Source organism: Culex quinquefasciatus, chromosome 2 (genome assembly GCF_015732765.1).
Source record: "Culex quinquefasciatus strain JHB chromosome 2, VPISU_Cqui_1.0_pri_paternal, whole genome shotgun sequence".
In the NCBI taxonomy this organism is placed as follows: domain Eukaryota; kingdom Metazoa; phylum Arthropoda; class Insecta; order Diptera; family Culicidae; genus Culex; species Culex quinquefasciatus.
Genome location: NC_051862.1, coordinates 96,819,522 through 96,843,186, shown reverse-complemented (window position 1 = coordinate 96,843,186; position 23,665 = coordinate 96,819,522).

Here is a 23,665-nt window from a genome sequence, read left to right as displayed (position 1 = left end):
TTTTGTTCCACGAAAAACTTTACTTCTCTTATTTTACGTTTTTCTTGTTTTATTTTTAGTATTTTGATTGCATTTATCTGATTTAGTTTATCTATGTTTTTGGTAGTATTTGGCCTATTCTACCACCTCCTATGATTACATTTAGCCTTTCTAAATTATTCATGTTTTTAGAGTCACTTTTCCAAATTTTTGCTTGTTTTCGAGTTTTCTGCTCTAGAATGGTACCATTTTTATTAAAATTGTAAAAAAATGCGTAGAGGCATAGTTTGGGACACTACAAAAATTACTGCATACTTCTTTTTACTTAAAATATGTCAAATTTGACCCCTCAAAAAGTGATGTTTTTAAATACACTGGCTAGTCACATAGAACAACCCAAGTAACATTTTTTTCCAGGAGTTCTACAAGAGCTCTTCAAGATAGCTACAGCATAGCAGTTTGGACCGCGGTAGGATAAAATTCTCTTCAAAACTTCTTCAGGAGTTCGGAAGAGAGTTTTTTCCTACCGCTGTCCAAACTGCCATGCTGTAGCTATCTTGAAGAGCTCTTGTAGAACTCCTGGAAAAAATGTTACTTGGGAAGCCAAACTTTCAACCCTAAATTTTCTTAAATGTTAAGAGTTATTCTTTCCAATCCTTTTTAATGATCAAAAATTGGTTGAATTTTTTTAGATTGAAGCCCGTTTAGGGGCGGGGTTGGGTTGTAGAGGGTCTAGCATTTTTTGTTTTACGAATAGTTTTACTTTTCTACACCCAGAACTGAACATCGCCATACGAGAGGATAAAGAGCACGATTTAGTTGTAAAATGGTACTGTGTGCGGACTGAGAGGATAGACCCCGAAATTACCGAGAGTACTTTACTCATAGGTTCATCTTCAAAAAAAGTTCATCTATAAAAAAAGAACGAGAGGATACTCCTCACGAAAAGAAACGTGAGGAAAGTGTAATTTTGTGAGAGTATAGTCCTCTCGCGTGTTCATTCGTTCATTGGAATAGTTCATCCTATTGAGTGGCTTATATGGACAAATGATCGCCACTTAGTCACCGAACCATGGTGGCCCATACGGCAAAGACATGGTTCAATATGCCGAAGGTCTTGGGTTGGAGTATCGGTACCGGTACTTTTTTTAAAAGATGAACTTTTTTTATAGATGAACCCATGAGTAAAGTACTCTCGGTAATTTCGGGATTTATCCTCTCAGTCCGCACACCGTACCATTTTACTACCGAATCGTGGTCTTTATCCTCTCGTATGCCGATGTCCAGTTCTGGGTGTTCGGCTAGTTTTCAAGATCGAAGCTAGCGTAGAGTCGAGTTGAGTTGTAATGGATTAATTTAGACAAGCATATTAAAATAAGCACTTTTTCGTTTTTTTGTGTTTTAAAAATACTTCTAGAGATTTTTCCTAATTGCTTGTTTACCAACTGTGTTGAAATTCGAGAGATGTAAACAACATTTAAGAAAGGCTTTAATAGTTTTTAATTTGTTAATCTTAGTATTGTACTTGCCTGAAATTGTGATTTATAATGTATATTTGCGTTGGATGGCAATTTAAAAGGTTGTGACGTAAGGATGACCTGGGTTAAATAAAATGCTCTCTTGAGCAATTCTCTAACAAAACCGAAAATTGATTTTATTTGTATTTTTTTATTTGGCTCACACTTTGTGGGGGCCTTTCCTATGACGAAAGAAGGTTTTTTGTGTCATTGGTTCACTCATACAAGTCTCCATACAATTTTGGCCGCTGTCCATACAAAAGTGGTACGTATAAATATTCAAACAGCTGTAACTTTTGATGAAATTTTTTGATCAATTTGGTGTCTTCGGCAAAGTTGTAGGTATTGTAGAGGACTATTGAGAAAAAATAGAAACACGGAAAAAATTCAGATTTTTTAATCAACTTTTTTTCTCACAAAAACTCAATTTCCCAAAATAGTTATTTTTTTAATTTTCGAGAATTTTTTAAATGTTTTAGAGGACAAAAACCCGCAACTTTTGATCCATAGAGAAACATGGTCAAAAAATCTGCCGCCAAGTTATGGATTTTTTTTAAATAGAATGATTTTTGGAAAAAATCGAAATTTCATGCAAAAACAAATGTAACGTAATTTTTTAATGTAATTGAATTTGCAATCGAAAAGTACTTTACAGATTTTTTAATAAAGGGCTCTTTTTTCAAGATATAGCAACCTAAAGTTTAATATTAGCGAAATATTTGCAGTTTTCGATTTATAAAAATAGTGACCATGAATGACCATTTCTATTTTTTTTTTTTTTGAAAAGTTCTATGCTATAAAATTGTTTAAGAGATATTGAAGATTGGACCTCTGGTTTCTGAGATACAGCGGCTTCAAGAAAATGAAACAGGATAATTGAAGTTTTCTAAGTCTCACCCAAACAACAATTTTTTAATGTCGATATCTCCGCAACTAATGGTCCAATTTTCAATGTTAAACATGAAACAGTCGTGAAATTTTCCGATCTTTTCGAAAAAAATATTTTGAAAAACATTGAACCAAGAAAAGCATTTTAAATGGGCGTAATATGCAATGTTTGAACTTTTTAAAATGTTAGTTTTGCGAGAGAGTGAAAATTTCACGATGGCTCTAAAGTTGCGGGTTTTTTTCTCTAAAACATCTAGAAAAATCTCAAAAATAATAAAATGCGTATTTTGGGTAACTGAGTTTTTCTAAAAAAAAGTTGATTAAAAATCTGCAATTTTTTTCTGTGTACTTATTTTTTTTCTCAATAGTCCTCAACAATACCTACAACTTTGCCGAATACACCAAATTGATCAGAAAATTCACTCAAAAGTTATAGCTGTTTGAACATGTACGTACCATTTTTGTATGGACAGCAGCCAAAATTGTATGGAGCCTTGTATGGGTGAACCAATGACCCAAAATAGCTTCTATGGTCTTATGGAAGGCCCCCACAAAGTTTGAGCCAAATAAAAAAATAAAAATGGTTGAAATCGGCCGATTTCGTAGAGAGTTGCTCTGCTTTGACTGGCTTGGCATTGATAGGCCATCAACCTTTTTTTGCACGCAAAAGCTAATATTATAATCAGAAAACAAGACGAATTCCAGGAAAAAAATATTTGCCGGGAAAATGGCTTCTTCTCAATTCATGCCAACATTCGATGCACTCAATTTGGAGCACTTTCCATTTGAAAAACACGCTTTCTGAATTGGTCCGATGGTGTCTGAGTGCGGTGCGATCTAAAACACAACACCCGCGAACGTGTCGGCATATCAGTTTCAAATTAAACACGTGTGTGCTTCTGTTAGATCTGGTGTGATAGAGAAACGACCTTAAAAAAAAAACACGAGCGCCACATCCGCCTCTCGGGAACGGGGCTCTCGTCAAACCAATCAATTCGCGCGAAGTTTGCAATTCCAATCGCTGGGTGGCGCGTGGGTGGCGATAGTTTAGAGATAGTGCGAGAGAGTGCATCATCCTCATCATCAACAGCAGCAGCAGTACGGAATACGGTCGGTCAAGGATCAATCCTGATTGTATGTTTATGCAGTTCAACGCCAGAGCACACATATTTGCCGAATGAATTTTGATTGCACCGCCAACGACTGGCAGAGAAGGTGTTTTATCTCCGGCCACTACACTTTCGAGGGGGCTCTCTAGGCCACGACGATCTGCATCGGACACCACCAGGGCAGTGATGCCACACGACTGCAGCAACACAAAGGCCCTGGCCAATCAGACGGCCAGAGTCGGGTGGTCGCCTTTCTGGTGGCGGAGACAAAAAACCGGAAGCTCGTCAAATTTGTAGTCCACACATCAGCTGGGTGCAGAAACTGACGCCATGTGGCGCCGTGGAGGAAGTTGGAAAATTGGAAAAGCATAATCAACATTTTTATACAAAAATACAAAAATACAAAAATACAAAAATACAAAAATACAAAAATACAAAAATACAAAAATACAAAAATACAAAAATACAAAAATACAAAAATACAAAAATACAAAAATACAAAAATACAAAAATACAAAAATACAAAAATACAAAAATACAAAAATACAAAAATACAAAAATACAAAAATACAAAAATACAAAAATACAAAAATACAAAATACAAAAATACAAAATACAAAAATCAAAAATACAAAAATACAAAAATACAAAATACAAAATACAAAAATACAAAATACAAAAATACAAAAATACAAAAATACAAAAATACAAAAACAAAAATACAAAATACAAAAATACAAAATACAAAAATACAAAAATACAAAAATACAAAATACAAAAATACAAAAATACAAAAATACAAAAATACAAAATACAAAAATACAAAATACAAAAATACAAAATACAAAAATACAAAAATAAAAATATAAAAATACAAAAATACAAAAATACAAAATACAAAAATACAAAAATACAAAAATACAAAATACAAAATACAAAAATACAAAAATACAAAATACAAAATACAAAAATACAAAAATAAAAATACAAAAATACAAAAATACAAAAATACAAAAATACAAAAATACAAAAATACAAAAATACAAAAATACAAAAATACAAAAATACAAAAATACAAAAATACAAAAATACAAAAATACAAAAATACAAAAATACAAAATTACAAAAAAATACATGGTTGGTTAATTTATAGGAAATTGAATTATATTTAAACTATGTTTTCATTAAACAAAGTTTGAATATAACATCAAATTACTTTAATTTAAACAAAATAACTCTACTTCATCCAACTTAATTTAATTTTATTCAACTTAATTTAACTAACTGTAACTAAATTAAGAGACCACCGGAACGGGGAACTTGATGATCTTTATTTTTTTTGGAACCACTGCTAGGGAGGGGAAATTCCATTGCTACTCTGATGACTTTGAAAATATTCCAGTACGCAACAGCAGGACGCTCATTTAGCAAGACGCATTTTTCATAAATCAAAGCCTACCTGAAAGCAATTTGAGCGCACATGGCAAATCACACGTGGTGAAGGATGGAGTGACGGCTTGGTTTGTGTTTTCAGGAGTATTCCTGTGTGAATCAAAATATAAACATTGGGGAAATACTGTCATCAGGGGTGCTGAAATTTGTATGGCCCAATCTCACCCCCAGACCCATAGTCACCCCTGATGATGGGAAGTAAAATTTGTACAATAGCCTGGTCCGTTGGTGTAATGATAAGCGTAGTTGCCTCTCACCCCAATTCCTAGTCGGCTCAGGTGGCATTTTTTGAGACCAGATTTGTCTGATCACGCCTTCCATAGGGCGCGCAAGAAAATGTTGGCCCGGTGTTACCCATAGGAAAGGTCGTTAGCTCAGTCTTGGTGTAGGAGTCGTCTCCCTGAATCAAAAGATCTGTCTCGGTAAAGTTGCTGGTCGGCGGTTGGACTAGCAATTCAAACAAATAAGCTAAGTGCTAATGAGATAGGTGATGTGAGTCAAATGGCTGTGTGAGTGACTTTGCGCTGCGGTCGAGTGTGCACAAACGAAATCAGAATGTCAAAGTCAGGTTGACGCAGTGAATGGGATTCGAAGAGTATAACAAATTTTAAATACAACAAAGAAAATTCTTTGCTAATATTTCAAATAGCGCCATGTCTCACGCAATGCTTTTTATAATGGATATATTTTAACAACGAAGTACCAAAGGAAAGCTGATGATAAATATCAAGAAAAATAGCAAGGCTGCAACTATCCAGTACATATCAGTATTCCAGAAAATCCTACTTTAGTTGTGCGTCAGTTTGTTGGTCAATTCAAAAACCAAAACAGTGTCAACAAGTTATACTTTTCGAAAAAAAGTACTAACAATTGAATTTTTCAACATTCGAATGAATTACATCGAAAAGTAAACCCAAACGGTGATCGCATCTTTTTTTTGGAAATCGGCATGACTCTGCTCATGCATTTTTTGCGATATAGGGGTGTGGCAATTTTGCCCGTAACTGACAATAAGCGACATTACCGACGGCTGTTTCATAGTATTGTAGAAAAAAAAACTAACAGAACGAGGATTGAACCATCAACTTCTTGTGTTTTGATCTGACACGCTACTACCGCGCCATGGAGCGCTTGATAACATGATAGCGACAGAACACAAACATATTCTTCTTTTCTCAAGGACGGGTCAAAAGATCACACGGACAAAATTGATATACGAACATGCTGCAAAATCTGTTACAAGATGTAACATTTTTTGTAGCAAATCCACTATGACAGATTTATATATATACAGCAATTCCCCACGAAAACAGCATGGAAAAAAACGATGTTTTTGATCGGGCTCAAAATTTTTCTGGGGGTTCCCTGGCCGAAATAATTAGACCCGTATTTTTTTGTTTGACCATTAGGGTGACCTACGCCGTGTTAGGGTGGTCTGAAAAATTGCCATTTTCGTCGATTTTCGCAAAAACCACTTTTTTCGAAAAATCATAACTCCTCGCCATTTCAACCGGTTTCAATTGTCTTATACGCAAAAACGAAACTATTGGCACTACGCCCCCCGGGGCATGGCCTTCCTCTAACGTGGGATTTCTGCTCCAGCGCCTCTGACGAGACAGGAGAAACCGGGACCGACGTTTTACTTCACCATCCGATAGAAGCTCAGTGGAAAAGGCGGGAATCGAACCCGCGTCTCATAGCATCATCAGGATCGGCAGTCTTATACGCAAATGAAAGGTGATAAGTTGGCCTTTCATAGAAAAATAGTAAGAAGTTTCAAAAATCTAGCCTAACATATGAAAAGGGCATATGCAACTTTAAAATTCCGTTTTGACGGTGTCTGGACCAAAGAGCCTATGTCTGGAAATAATTTTATCGGATTCCCCGGACATTTTTACATAACATTCTAAAAAATGGGAGGAGTTCATTAACAGGATTCCGAGAAATGATTTTTTGAAAATAAAATCCGTGTTTTCTGACGCGCCGCGCGCAAAAACCGGAGAATGACGAAATTGGCAAAAAATCAACTTTTTTCACAAAAACTGCGATAACTTGCGATAACTGGGTACCAAAAGTTGCGTCTTTTATATTTCCTGTGGGTGTAGTAGTATTCAACTACCGTATTTCCAATCTTCCAAAGATTATCACGCCGGTGCCGGTTGTTTAGTGGTAAGCGTAGTTGCCTCTCACCCTTGGTTCGGTCCCAGTTGGCCCAAGTGGCATTTTTCTAGACGAGATTTGTCTGGTCACGCCATCCATCGGACGCGGAAGAATTTTTTTTACAAATTTACAAATTGTCAAATTGTCAAATTGTCAAATTGTCAAATTGTCAAATTGTCAAAATGTCAAATTGTCAAATTGTCAAATTGTCAAATTGTCAAATTGTCAAATTGTTAAATTGTCAAATTGTCAAATTGTCAAATTGTCAAATTGTCAAATTGTCAAATTGTCAAATTGTCAAATTGTCAAATTGTCAAATTGTCAAATTGTCAAATTGTCAAATTGTCAAATTGTCAAATTGTCAAATTGTCAAATTGTCAAATTGTCAAATTGTCAAATTGTCAAATTGTCAAATTGTCAAATTGTCAAATTGTCAAATTGTCAAATTGTCAAATTGTCAAAATGTCAAATTGTCAAATTGTCAAATTGTCAAATTGTCAAATTGTCAAATTGGCAAATTGTCAAATTGTCAAATTGTCAAATTGTCAAATTGTCAAAATGTCAAATTGTCAAATTGTCAAATTGTCAAATTGTCAAATTGTCAAATTGTCAAATTGTCAAATTGTTAAATTGTCAAATTGTCAAATTGTCAAATTGTCAAATTGTCAAATTGTCAAATTGTCAAATTGTCAAATTGTCAAATTGTCAAATTGTCAAATTGTCAAATTGTCAAATTGTCAAATTGTCAAATTGTCAAATTGTCAAATTGTCAAATTGTCAAATTGTCAAATTGTCAAATTGTCAAATTGTCAAATTGTAAAATTGTAAAATTGTAAAATTGTAAAATTGTAAAATTGTTAAATTGTCAAATTGTCAAATTGTCAAATTGTCAAATTGTCAAATTGTCAAATTGTCAAATTGTCAAATTGTCAAATTGTCAAATTGTCAAATTGTCAAATTGTCAAATTGTCAAATTGTCAAATTGTAAAATTGTAAAATTGTAAAATTGTAAAATTGTAAAATTGTAAAATTGTAAAATTGTAAAATTGTAAAATTGTAAAATTGTAAAATTGTAAAATTGTAAAATTGTAAAATTGTAAAATTGTAAAATTGTAAAATTGTAAAATTGTAAAATTGTAAAATTGTAAAATTGTAAAATTGTAAAATTGTAAAATTGTAAAATTGTAAAATTGTAAAATTGTAAAATTGTAAAATTGTAAAATTGTAAAATTGTAAAATTGTAAAATTGTAAAATTGTAAAATTGTAAAATTGTAAAATTGTAAAATTGTAAAATTGTAAAATTGTAAAATTGTAAAATTGTAAAATTGTAAAATTGTAAAATTGTAAAATTGTAAAATTGTAAAATTGTAAAATTGTAAAATTGTAAAATTGTAAAATTGTAAAATTGTAAAATTGTAAAATTGTAAAATTGTAAAATTGTAAAATTGTAAAATTGTAAAATTGTAAAATTGTAAAATTGTAAAATTGTAAATTGTAAAATTGTAAAATTGTAAAATTGTAAAATTGTAAAATTGTAAAATTGTAAAATTGTAAAATTGTAAAATTGTAAAATAAAATTGTAAAATTGTAAAATTGTAAAATTGTAAAAAAAAATTGTAAAATTGTCAAATTGTAAAATTGTAAAATTGTAAAATTGTAAAATTGTAAAATTGTAAAATTGTAAAATTGTAAAATTGTAAAATTGTAAAATTGTAAAATTGTAAAATTGTAAAATTGTAAAATTGTAAAATTGTAAAATTGTAAAATTGTAAAATTGTAAAATTGTAAAATTGTAAAATTGTAAAATTGTAAAATTGTAAAATTGTAAAATTGTAAAATTGTAAAATTGTAAAATTGTAAAATTGTAAAATTGTAAAATTGTAAAATTGTAAAATTGTAAAATTAAAATTGTAAAATTGTCAAATTGTCAAATTGTAAAATTGTAAAATTGTAAAATTGTAAAATTGTAAAATTGTAAAATTGTAAAATTGTAAAATTGTAAAATTGTAAAATTGTAAAATTGTAAAATTGTAAAATTGTAAAATTGTAAAATTGTAAAATTGTAAAATTGTAAAATTGTAAAATTGTAAAATTGTAAAATTGTAAAATTGTAAAATTGTAAAATTGTAAAATTGTAAAATTGTAAAATTGTAAAATTGTAAAATTGTAAAATTGTAAAATTGTAAAATTGTTAAATTGTAAAATTGTAAAATTGTAAAATTGTAAAATTGTAAAATTGTAAAATTGTAATATTGTAAAACTGTAAAATTGTAAAATTGTAAAATTGTAAAATTGTAAAATTAAAAAATTGTAAAATTGTCAAATTGTCAAATTGTAAAATTGTAAAATTGTAAAATTGTAAAATTGTAAAATTGTAAAATTGTAAAATTGTAAAATTGTAAAATTGTAAAATTGTAAAATTGTAAAATTGTAAAATTGTAAAATTGTAAAATTGTAAAATTGTAAAATTGTAAAATTGTAAAATTGTAAAATTGTAAAATTGTAAAATTGTAAAATTGTAAAATTGTAAAATTGTAAAATTGTAAAATTGTAAAATTGTAAAATTGTAAAATTGTAAAATTGTAAAATTGTCAAATTGTCAAATTGTAAAATTGTAAAATTGTAAAATTGTAAAATTGTAAAATTGTAAAATTGTAAAATTGTAAAATTGTAAAATTGTAAAATTGTAAAATTGTAAAATTGTAAAATTGTAAAATTGTAAAATTGTAAAATTGTAAAATTGTAAAATTGTAAAATTGTAAAATTGTAAAATTGTAAAATTGTAAAATTGTAAAATTGTAAAATTGTAAAATTGTAAAATTGTAAAATTGTAAAATTGTAAAATTGTAAAATTGTAAAATTGTCAAATTGTAAAATTGTAAAATTGTAAAATTGTAAAATTGTAAAATTGTAAAATTGTAAAATTGTAAAATTGTAAAATTGTAAAATTGTAAAATTGTAAAATTGTAAAATTGTAAAATTGTAAATTGTAAAATTGTAAAATTGTAAAATTGTAAAATTGTAAAATTGTAAAATTGTAAAATTGTAAAATTGTAAAATTGTAAAATTGTAAAATTGTAAAATTGTAAAATTGTAAAATTGTAAAATTGTAAAATTGTAAAATTGTAAAATTGTCAAATTGTAAAATTGTCAAATTGTAAAATTGTAAAATTGTAAAATTGTAAAATTGTAAAATTGTAAAATTGTAAAATTGTAAAATTGTAAAATTGTAAAATTGTAAATTTGTAAATTTGTAAATTTACAAATTAAAAAATTTACAAATTTACAAATTTACAAATTTACAAATTTACAAATTTACAAATTTACAAATTTACAAATTTACAAATTTACAAATTTACAAATTTACAAATTTACAAATTTACAAATTTACAAATTTACAAATTTACAAATTTACAAAAACAAATTTACAAATTTACAATTTACAAATTTACAACACAATTTACAATTTACAAATTTACAAATTTACAAATTTACAAATTTACAAATTTACAAATTTACAAATTTACAAATTTACAAATTTACAATTTACAAATTTACAAATTTACAAATTTACAAATTTACAAATTTACAAATTTACAAATTTACAAATTTACAAATTTACAAATTTACAAATTTACAAATTTACAAATTTACAAATTTACAAATTTACAAATTTACAAATTTACAAATTTACAAATTTACAAATTTACAAATTTACAAATTTACAAATTTACAAATTTACAAATTTACAAATTTACAAATTTACAAATTTACAAATTTACAAATTTACAAATTTACAAATTTACAAATTTACAAATTTACAAATTTACAAATTTACAAATTTACAAATTTACAAATTTACAAATTTACAAATTTACAAATTTACAAATTTACAAATTTACAAATTTACAAATTTACAAATTTACAAATTTACAAATTTACAAATTTACAAATTTACAAATTTACAAATTTACAAATTTACAAATTTACAAATTTACAAATTTACAAATTTACAAATTTACAAATTTACAAATTTACAAATTTACAAATTTACAAATTTACAAATTTACAAATTTACAAATTTACAAATTTACCAATTGACAAATTTACAAATTTACCAATTTACAAATTTAAAAATTTACAAATTTACAAATTTACAAATTTACAAATTGACAAATTGACAAATTGACAAATTTACAAATTTACAAATTTACAAATTTACAAATTGACGAATTGACAAATTGACAAATTGACAAATTGACAAATTGACAAATTGACAAATTGACAAATTGACAAATTGACAAATTGACAAATTGACAAATTGACAAATTGACAAAATGTAAAATACTTCAACACTGACGTGTGAGATGGAACTGCCCTTCAAGTGTTTACGTTCTTGGTCAATGAAATTGAACTATTTCGACATTTTTTTGTGAATGAATGCTTGAATTTTCGAGACCGATCAAATCGGTAGAAATTTTCGCGTGATTTCAACGATGTCCCACACAACTCAGGGCAGCCCTCACAAGTTTTCTCGTTTGCGTGGATAGTCCCTAGTGACACTTTTTTTTGAAGGGTGAACTTTTAAGGAAATCAACCCCTTGTAGATTTTATTCTCGGCCATCTCGGGATTTATCCCTTCCATCCGTTCACAGTACCTCTTTACTACCGAACCGTGCTCTTTATATTCTCGTAGGCCGATACCCAGTTCTGGGTGTATAAATGACCTCCCACCCACTGAGAATTTTGGTTCGAGCCTCGAGTCGATCTGGCTCGAGATCGAGCCTGAATGGAGTCGGGGCTCGATTCAAAATTCCCAGTGGGCATCGGAACATCGCAGAGTGCATCGGTCACTCCTCCACTCCAAGTTCTATCGAAATTACAGTTTTCATGTCCACTATCATAAACCATGATGGTCGGTTGTTCTGGACTGATCCTTGTCCTCCGACTGGGACTCCACAGTCCTGACAGAATTTACAAAACCATAGCTGTCAAATTCTTCGCTTTGGTCAAGACAGGTCAAGACAAAACGGATATTGGATATGCCATCGCCGAACACCCAAACTGAACGTCGCACGCCCAATTGCTCATTCGTGGGGCATACGAGGTTACTTCTCGTCCGCTATTACGTGTCACGCAGCCCTAACTCAAACGGCACTCCTAACAAGAACGTGGTAGCAGGACGCGCCCGGTTTTGTCAATTGTTGCTGGCCATACCACGTGACAAGTGGACACTGTCTAATTATTTTTTTTTGCACTTGCCGCAGTCGGTAATCCATAGGGGACTGCTAAAGCCTTGGGTCAAAGGAGCCCATTAACGGAAGTCCCTAAATCGGCCTCGTAGGGAATCTCGCCATGTTTTTTCTCGCCGCACCTGAACTGGAAAAACAAAGAACACTTGTCACGTATAGTGGTCACTCACGCAGTCTTGAACGATACTGTGCGACCTGCTTATCACTGCAGAATATCTTTCGAGGATCGTTCCACTGCCACCTGCGGCGATCTGAACGCGTACAACAACTGGCTCCAGTTCCAGAACGGAACGACCATTCAGGAAAATCGACACCACCGAGCTGTAGAAGCTTACAAACACTTTCCTTGAATTTACACTAGAGCCCCACAATCCCTCAGCGTTGGGATCTCCGATATAAAAGTTTTCTTTCTGTACGGCGCGGTCCATAATCCGGAACATCCCTAAAAATTACTTGAAACATTCTAAAACCAAACCTTTGATTGTAAACAAATGAATAACAAACTTGCTTTCATGGTAACTATGGCTGCGCCGCGACGCCACCCGTTGACAGAGGGGAAAATCAACAACAAACAGTGGTTCTCAAATGGTGGAATCAGTGTATGAAAAAATGAAATCTTCCTTCGTTTGAACAGCTTTTTCTGCAACGTGGTTGAATGAATCAACATTTTTATTTCGTCTGTTCCTCCGTAAGATTCTGACGATTCTAACAAGCCTATGCATGCCTAGGAAAAAATGAACCGATTTGTAGATACCTACATTCTACCCCAATTTCAACCAAAAAATAGCGCAATTTTACCAATTTCAACTATAGGTTTCAAATAGATAGAATGCTCAAATCTCTACTTGTAACATTTCTACATGTTCAAAATTGATCAATTTAGGAGACCCGATGATTTCAAAGCATTTCATTCAGCCATTTTTGAGTTCTAGGGTCAAACGTGGAAGAAAAGCTCGTGGCAGATTTTCCGCCTCCGGTGGTCTCTTAAACTTAATTTAACTCAATTCAACTAAATTTTATTTAATTTAACTTAATTGAACTTAATATAACTTAATTTAACTTAATTTAACTTAATTTAACTTAATTTAACTTAATTTAACTCAATTAATTTAATTTAACATAAATTATCTTAATTTTACTTGATTTTAATTAATTTAACTAAATTAAACTTCATTTAACTAAATTAAACTTCATTTAACTAAATTAAACTTAATTCAACTTAGTTTAACTTAATTTAACTTAATTGAACTTAATTTAACTTAAATTAACTTAATTTAACTTAATTGAACTTAATTTAACTTAATTGAACTTAATTTAACTTAATTTAACCTAATTCAACTTAATTTAACTTATTTTAACCTAATTTAACTTAATTTAACTTAATTTAACTTAATTAAACTTAATTTAACTTAACTTAACTTTACTTAATTTAACTTACTTTAATTTAATTTAACTTAATTTAACCAAATTTTACTTAATTTAACTTATTTTAACCTAATTTAACTTAATTTAACTCAATTTTACTTAATTTAACTTAATTGAACTTAATTCAACTGAATTTAACTTAATTTCACTTAATTTAACTTAAAATTGAACTTAATTCAACTTAATTTAACATAATTTTACCTAATTCTGCTTAATTTTACTTAATTCAACTTAATTTTATTAAATTTTACCAAACAACTTTTAACAACAATTGAACTAAATTCTACCAAATGTAACGAAATTTCAAAAAATGTATCTTAGTTTAATTAAATTTAACAATTTTTTAAAGATATAACCACATTTGACTAATTTAATTTCTTTTTTACTATGTTCAGTTTAATTATACTAAACTTAACTTTACTTAATTAAACTTGATTTTAATTAATCATAATTTAACTAAATTTAATTAAATTTATCTAAATTTTACTCATTTTAACAAAATTTAAACAATTTAACTTAATTTAACTGAATTCTACTTTTTTTTCTAAATTCAACCAAATGTAATTCAAATTAACTTTCACTTAATTTAAAGTAATTTAACATAATTTAACTCTATTTTTTGATGTGCTTCAAAGGCATAAAGTACCCTGCTCGTTCGGATCTATCAAACATTTTCCAGTCCATATCTAGACACTCTGTACCCGCTGCCTCCCCCCACGTAGACAGATGTCCATACAAAAAAGTGGAGTGTGGCAAACGCCAGCCTCCACCTCCCCCGCAAAAGGGTTCACGACAAAGGAATGCCACCAATCGTCCAAACAAAAATTAGAGGCTCAACTTCTAACCTCTTTCTCTCAACAAAAAAAACTTCTCACCTAATCAACTAAAGATCTCAGCCCGCAGAAAGTCTTCCTGGCTTTCAATCCAATCACTCACGCACCATCTCCACCTTTTGCACTTGCACTTTCGACTTTCAAACGTTCACGGAGTTTTGTGACGAATCGTCACAAAACTCCGTGAACTGAGCGACTTAACCCTCTACTGCCCAAATTTTTTTTTCGAAAATATTTATTTTTCCCGTGTTCAGGAGGTCATTTTGAGCAACTTTTGTTCTACGAAAAACTTTACTTCTCTTGTTTTATGTTTTTCTTGTTTCATTTTTAGTATTTTAATTTGCATTTATCTTGTTTAGTTTATGCTTGTTTTGGTAGTATTTGGCCTACTCTACCACCTAATATAATTACATTTCGCCTATCTAATTTTTTCATGTTTTTACAGTCACTTTTTCAATTTTTTGCATGTTTTTCACATTTTCTGCTATAGAATCGCACCATCATCATTTAAATTGCAAAAAAATGCGTAGAGGCATAGTCTGGGACACTACAAAAATTACTGCATACTTATTTTTACTGAAAATATAGGAAATGTTAGTACAAAACACAGCCAAAGTTGACCCCTAAAAAATGGCATTTTTAAAAACATTGGCAAAGTCACATAAAACAAGTTAAACTTCCAACCCTGAAATTTTTTAAAATTTTAAGAGTTCTTCTTTCCAATGCTTTTTAAAGATCAAAAATCGGTTGGAAAATTGATTTTTGGCGATTTTTTAGATCGAAGCCCGTCTAAAGGCGGGGTTAGGTTGTAGAGGCTTAAACAGGATCAAACACGATACGAGACGTTCTCTTGCTTTGTGTTGGTCTCGAACTGATAATCTGTCAAAAAATCCATGCTGCCGGTTCCAGCTAGTTTTTCGGTAAAAAGTAGGCAAAATTGTGCTGCAACACCAATATTTTTGGTAAAATCTCAATCAGGGTTAGCTGTTTCACCAATCCCAAGTTGGTAAATTTACCTGTAATTTTAGCTAATTTAACCAAAAAAATCACTGTTCCACCAATTTGAAGCTAGCTAATTTGAATTGTTAAATTTAAAATGGAACTCCTTTCCGTGTAAGCTACTAAAAACAATAAATTCAAGATGGCGGTCAAAATGATGATGGCAAATCATTGAAAAAATGCATTTTGTAACTTAATAGACAATTCAAATTTGACCGATACGGGGTCATTTTCACTTTCTGTCAAATTTCCTCCAACGCGTCAATTCATCCCACCTACACCTAGACAACCGAGCGACTGTAGAGAGAAGTGCATTTCGAAAGGATCTCTCTGGGGCACCTGCGGAAATGCAAAGCGCGCTCTGGCCAAAGCCTCCTACGATGCAAACCAAACGCCCTTCGGCCCCGCTGTACAAGGGCCAAACGGCGTGAGACAAAGCGCGAGAAATTCGCCACGCCGCGTGGCCACCACCACGGATGGTGCGAAAATCAGCAGGCCGCGCGCGTACCCGGAATCGGTGGCGATTCTCGGTAGGCCTGCTTTTTTTGCAGGTTGGTCCTTTTGGTCCTCAGATTTCGATTCGACACGGCCACTTTTTCTGCGCCTCGGACCGAGGCTGGCCATCAATAATTTGGACCCTTGAGTGCAATGTTCGGTGGTCGGAAGTGCAGAAAATGCATCGCGCTATGCCTTCACGGTTCAACGGTGGAATCGACGACGACGCGGGCCCCGGATGTGTCCGAATCGGTGGTAAGCTGGCGTAAGGTGGCGTGGGTGGCGCCAGACGAGTGCGCGATCAAACAGAAGGTGATGATGATAGCATAGATGCAGGCGCCTCGCGGAAAATTGTTTTTTTTTCTCGCGCGCGCTTTTTGGCGTGAAACGTCGATGGCGAGTGCAGTTGCAGTTGCCAGCCAGAAGTCGACTCGGTAATGAACGGAATTCAGAATGTCAGAATGTGGGTGAAAGTGTGATGTTTGTGTGGGTGTTTGTGCATGCTAGCAATTCCCAGAAGGGAAAAGTGGTCTGGGAAAGTGCCAATTTGTAGTTGAGTCTTTGAAAAGGTCAATTTAAAAAAGAAATAGTTTTGTTCCAAATTTTCTTTTGATATTTACCATTGCTATACTTTCACAACAACACTGCTCCGACAAAACATCATTTTCCATTGAATCTAGAATGTAATAATTTCCTGCACCCAAAAACCGCAACTCAACTGACCACCACCACGAAGCTTTCAAAAATTCATGCTAGAAGCGCGTGATTCAAACCGGTCATGCTCATGCACTCATGGGCACAATATTTGCCTACGACCCCGTGTTCATAAACTTTCAATGACAGTTACCTACGTAGTTTACAACCCAACCCCAGAACCGCAAAAAAAGAAGAAACTTTTCAACCGCGACTGCTTCACATGCAATTGCTGCTGCTGCTGCTGCCGAGTCGGTTCCGAATGTGATTATTGTAATAAGTAATTCAGCGAATTTCTTACTTCTGGAAACAATGTCTTGGGCCACGCTAGCCGGAATTCTTCCGTGAAAACCACAAACGCACAAATTGGCGGGACGTGGGAGCGAAGGCAACGGTTTCTGCGGTTGTCGATCTGGCCAAGACCTGCCATCCGATGACCGAGCGATCCGTCAAAGGAACCCGCCAAAGGACGTTCCCGCCGGAATGGGAATGAATATCGATTAGAAAGGGTTGTTGTTATTTTTGAACGAAGGCTCATTGCACATGCACCCCCTTCGTGCAAATTGTGGAAATTTCGCGCTCACAGAAGGAACCTTTTTGCACGAAAATGTGTTCATATCTGGCCACGTGGGAGTGTGAACAGCTCGTCCCTGTGTGCGATAGCGAGTGCATTGTTAGGCCCGCCATTGCGTGACTGAGCCACTCGAGCGAAGGTGTTATTATTGGGGACTTCAAACCCCTTTCAAACTCGTTGCACAAGTTGCAACTTTTCAGCGCAAATGACTGGAGGCAAAACTTCGATGGTGTAGGAACTCCGCGATATAAGTTTACCTCTTCGTTCAGGACGAGTAGACTTGCTTTGGCGTAGTTACTGTTGAAAGTTGGGTATAATTATGGTTATCTAGTGTCGAAAGCAGCGAGGGAAAACACCATCTGCACTTATAAGCACTTATTCAATTAAGTACTGAAAACCTAACTATGCAACGTGTTGTAAAAATAATTTTAGAGTTTTGGAGAAACTGAAAGACGCCTCTATCGTTTTTTTTTTTCAAATCTTATGCCAGGACAAATCCCGGGATATCAGGATTTTCCATTATACTGCGATCATACCCAGATACCTCGTTTTTTAGTACCTTACTATCCCAAAAATTTCCCAAATTTTAAAGATAAGTTTAAATTTCCTATAAGCAAGGATTCGCTTAAACTAGAGCGTCTAATTTCCCGGGGTTAGAAATTTCATAAGTTTAGCTTGCTTCTTTGATGTGTTGCTATGCATTTCGTTTGCCGGTCACTCTTCAAACGTCAGTTTTTCCGCGTGGGCTCTCACGGAACTCACCCTGTTATATATGAGTGTCTGACAGTTTCGACACAGTGATGAGAAATCAAATTATTTTTCGACGAGGTTTTTTGTTTTGTGAATAATTAGCATTAGCATTAGCATTAGCGTTTGGTGGACGCCCCACCACCAGAAGGCTCCACAACGCTCAACCCTCATCCGGAACAATAATCCAACACAGGAGATACCATGTCTTCATCTTTTGATGAGTGTGTAATACAACCCAGGGCATAAGGGGGTCCAGGCCGGGTCCAAGCTATCCTCAGGGATGGGAAGGATCGTTAGTAAACACCTATCTAAAGTGCGCAAGGACCCCTACGTCACCTTAGTGGTATAGATGTTCGTAGGGAGGTTTTGGGCTCAATGTTAGTAAGAGAGGTAGAACCCTAGGATACATCTCGAAAGGGGTTGCGGGTTAGTTGTAACAGTATTCCTAATTCCAGTCTAGGCTTACCAAGTCGCCATGGCCTAGTGGTTAGCATTTTTGCTTACCAATCCAAGGGACGGGGGTTCAAACCCCGCCTCCAGCAACTTTGATTTTTCGTTCATATTCAGCATTTCAAGTATTTCTAAGTCCTTAACTTTCTCGATGGGAGCAGATGGGAATCGAACCCAGAACCATTCGCTTACAAAGCGAACACCGTAACCATTCAGCCAAGGCCGCTCCCCAGGTTTTTGTTTTGTGAATAATGGGTCATAATTGATTCGATTAATTAAAGCGTTATGAGAAGTTGTTGGTGCGTGCATCGTGTGGGAGAGTGAATAAGAATAAGTTCTGGTGGGAACTTTTCGGGGAATTTTGTTGCTGCTGACTGAGGAGGACACTGCGAAGATCCCGAAGGATCGTGTCCGCTTCTGCCAAGAAAACCATTCCACAAGATGCATCCTTAAAGCAGGATGTGTGTCGGATCAGCATAAGCAAGATCAAGCTGTCCGTGTTTGGAACTCGCAGCTGACCATCCGAACGATTACGACTGAAAACAGATGGCAACATACAGTTGCTCAGAAGCGAAGCAGCCGACAAAGAGGATTACCGGAAATTCCAGAAACTTGGTGAGATCTATCCAAATAGAAACTTTCAAAATTTGCCTATTTATCAACAACCACTAAATACGCGCTAATCTCATTTTTGCCTTATAAGATTGGAAGTCTGAAGATAGTTCGAGGACTCTTCTTGTTCTTGGTCTATGTTTGGGCGGGGCCGGACAATGCCCAATGACCTCGGAATTGGCCGTAAGGAGCTCTGTCATTCTGAAACGGGTCATTGGAAGCAGCGCGAGGGCTAACACCACCTAATGTCCGGGACTGCGATAAGCTTTATCAGCATTAACCAAGTCTGATACAGATTATACTTTCCCATAATTTCGTAGCCGGCCTACGGATAATGGATTGGTTAAACACACACACACAATTCGATTTTCATCTCATTTGATCATGGTAAACAAAAACGTACCTGGTGGTGGTGGTGGTGATGGTGTTAAATAATACAATCATTCAATTTACTAACATTGAGTCCAACACCTCCCTACAAACATCTATACCACTAGGTGGCGTAAAGATCTCTGCGCCTTCTAGATAGATGTTTACTATCATACCTTCCAATCTTCGAGATTAGCAAGGTACCGGCCAGGAGCCCCTTATCTTTCTGGATAGTATTTCACGCTCATCTTAAGATAAAAACATGGTATTCCCGTGTTGGAATATTGAAACCGGATGAGAGTCTTGTGCTATCATACGTTTGATTACAGTTAAACAGCAAGATAAGTGTTGTGCAGCCTTCCGGAATTGTACGACCTCTATTGCAAATGCTAATGCTAATGCTAAAAAATAAAAAAAAAATAGTTCCAAAAATTTAAGATAATGTATACTTCCGCTTGAATTTCGGGAATTCCCGGGAAATTTACAAATATTTTTTTTCGGGAAATCTCGGGAATTCCCGGGACGGGAAATTGGACGCTCTAGTTACATAAACCATCAAATATAAAACATCACTTCGATCGTCATCACTTTTTCCATGCAAATTAATTACAGTAGCAGACATTTGATAATAGATTATTCTGCTGTGAGTTTATTAGAATTCATTATCGAATTCGAAAAAAAATAAGTTAATGTGTAAGGAAACGCTAGACCAGGGTGGTGAAAAGTGGGGTTGAAAAGCGGCACCGTTTTGAAATGTCAAAGCGTAATCATTTTTCTATTCGTCAGAAGATGCATGTATTGTTATAGATCATTCTAGAAATCGTTTTTTTTCAAGGATGAAAAAGTAGTTGTTGAAAGAACTTTGGCAAGATCCGGAGGTAAAAAATCGAATTTTAAGAAACTATGGTTGCAGTCGATGTCGCCTTTTTCCATGTAACGATCTGGACGATTGATTCCACCCGGTTTATTGGAACAGCTTACATTAAATTGAACAAAAAGTTGTTCTTCTAAACATAATATTCAATTTTAAATGTGAACACCGAATCTGGCAGCACATTAGGGTGCCAAGAATATGGGACTTTTTTTTCCAAAACCTCGCTCCACAATCTGATTATTATTCCTTGAGCTATTTTAGGACTCGTGGCCAAATATGTGTAAAGTCCGTCAACATTTACCCATTGATACTAGAAGTGAAGTTTGTTTGGGAAAAATCAAAAAAATGTATGGAAAAACTCATTTTGAGTCATGTGGTGTTCGTGGGGGAGATCGGTTGGCGAAGCGACGCGTGAGATTCCGCGAGAAAGTGCTAGAAGATTCTTGAATTTATTGATAGAAGGCTTCGCGTCGTCGTGTTTATATAGTCTTTCTGTTGTTGAGCTGGTTGTTCGCGGTCCAGACTGGGTAAATTCGTGGTGAAGTTTGTTGCAAAGAAGTCGTGCGCGAAGAATTTCATGAAATCGATTGAAACAGTTAGTTGTATCAGCACTATTTGAGGTTTACATGCTAATGAATAATACGTTGCTAAAAATTTCATTAAGTTTAGAAAGCCCATCCCTTAGCATCGTGGCTCGAATGGCACGCCGACGGTAAAAAGTAAAACATTACGGGATTGAGTAAGTCCTTCTCATAGCGTCGAAGCTCGGAAGGCAACGATTATGTTTCATTTTCTGGTCATATCATCTACCAAGATGAATCCTGGCCTTCCCTTTCCTTCCCATACTAACACAATTCCCCCCCACCACCCCCCCCCCTTCCCGTGATTTTTGAAGGAGATGCTGTGGATTCAACGGTCTCATGCGGTGTCAACAGGTATAGAGCGACAAACTCTGTGTTTGATGAGTCTGCAACTTCAACTATCGGACTAATATTTCCTACCTTTGTTGAACTGCATCTACTGGGGGATTTTTGTGATTTTCAAAGCCCTTCATATATCATCGTTGATTGGAAGGCACGGCGTCGGGTGGATAGTGTTTAATTTTTTTGTATAAGGTTTAATTTTTTTGCGGTGAAAAAGTCGGGTGCGGGACATTTCGCCGAATGTCGTTTCGCCGACGGTCATTTCGCCGAAGGTCATTTCGCCGAATGTCGTTTCGCCGCATGGGACGTTTCGCCGAATGGGGCGTTTCGCCGAATTGAGAAATAATCGTAAAATAAATATATAAAATGGACACAAATTGTATTAAAATCTTTTGAAAAAGTATAATGTCCCTAAAAGGTGATTTTGCAATCTTTTAAAAAAATATTTTTTGTTTCTTAGTATGTTATTTTTATAAGTTTATGCATTATAACATGCATATTTTTAAAATTATTTCTGGGAGTTTTTGCATTCTTTCAAACATGAATAGTTTTTTTTATTTTCTGCCTATAATTTTGATCATTTCTGTTTGTTTTTGCATTCTTTGTTTTTCAAGCAAATTATTTATATAATTTTTAGGAGTTTTCGCATTCTTTCAAACATGAGCAGTTCTTTTGGTTTTCAGCACAACATTTTGCAAAATTATCGGCTCCCCTCCCACTAACATTTATACACAAGATCCTCTGTAATTATTAAGCCAAATGTAATTACAAAAGCCGACTCGGTCCTAACCAGGTCCCAGCACCGAAAAGGACCTAATAAAAATAATTTTATGAAAAAAAAAACATTTTGCAAAATTGCTGTTAGTTTTTGCATTCTATATTTTTGGCATACTTTTCAATTATTTCGGTGAGTTTATGTATATTTAGTTTTTAAGCATATTATTTCTATAATTTTTGAGAGGTTTTGCATTCTTTCAAACATGAGCAGTTTTTTTTTATTTTTGTATAACATTTTGAAAATTTTCTGTAAGTTTTTGCATTCTTTGTTTTTTAAGCAAATAATTTGTATAATTTTTATGAGTTTTTGCCTGCTTTTAAACATGAGCAGTTCTTTTAATTTTTTGCATAACATTTTGGATGTTTTTGTTAGTTTTTGCATTCTTTGTATTTAAGCATATTTTTTTAATTATTCCTGTGAGTTTTTGCATTCTTTCAAACATGAGCAGTTCTTTCAATTGGCTGCTTATTATTTAAATTATTTCTGTTTGTTTTTGCATTCTTTGTTTTTCAAGCAATTTATTTGTATAATTTTTGGGAGTTTTTGCATTCTTTCAAACATGAGCAATTCTTTTGGTTTTCTGCACAACGTTTTGCAAAATTGCTGTTAGTTTTTGCATTCTATATTTTTGGCATACTTATCAAATATTTCGATGAGTTTATGCATTGTTAGTTTTTTAAGCAAATTATTTGTATAATTTTTGTGAGTTTTTGCATTCTTTCAAACATGAGCAGTTCTTTTGATTTTTGGTATAACATTTTAGAAATATTTTGTTAGTTTTTGCATTCTTTGTATTTAAGCATATTTTTTTTAAATTATTTCTGTGAGTTTTTGCATTCTTTCAAACATGAGCAGTTCTTTTAATTGGCTGCTTATTATTTAAATTATTTCTGTTTGTTTTTGCATTCTTTGTTTTTCAAGCAAATTATTTGTATATTTTTTGGGAGTTTTTGCATTCTTTGAAACATGAGACGTTCTTTACTTTTTAAATTATTATATTATTATCTTGCCACTCCTTCTCAAGTTTGCATGAGTGAATTACAAGATGGCACTGCAGCGAACAAATAGCATAAATTATACAAAAAAAATATTTTTATTCAATTCGGCGAAACGTCCATTCGGCGAAATGACTTTCGGCGAAACGTACCATTCGGCGAAACGACATTCGGCGAAATGGCCGTCGGCGAAACGACATTCGGCGAAACGTACCAGATCCGAAAAAGTCATTTCTATATAATGATCGAAAGACGCACTGACAATTTGGATTGTTGAGTCAATAGTGGAGCAAAATAATTGTGTGTGAGTGATTTTGTTTGTTAACCAGAAAGACTTTCCCATAACATCGTTGCTCGGAAGGCTCGCCGACGGGTCTGTTATGAAAGTCCTCCCTATAGCGTCGTAGCTCGGGAGGCATCGAAAAGCCAATACCTTATCCTACTAAACCAAAAAAAAAATCACGTGATCCTTGAAGGAGATGCTGTGGATTCAACGGTCTTAAGCGACATCAACAAGTATATAGTGAAAAACTATGT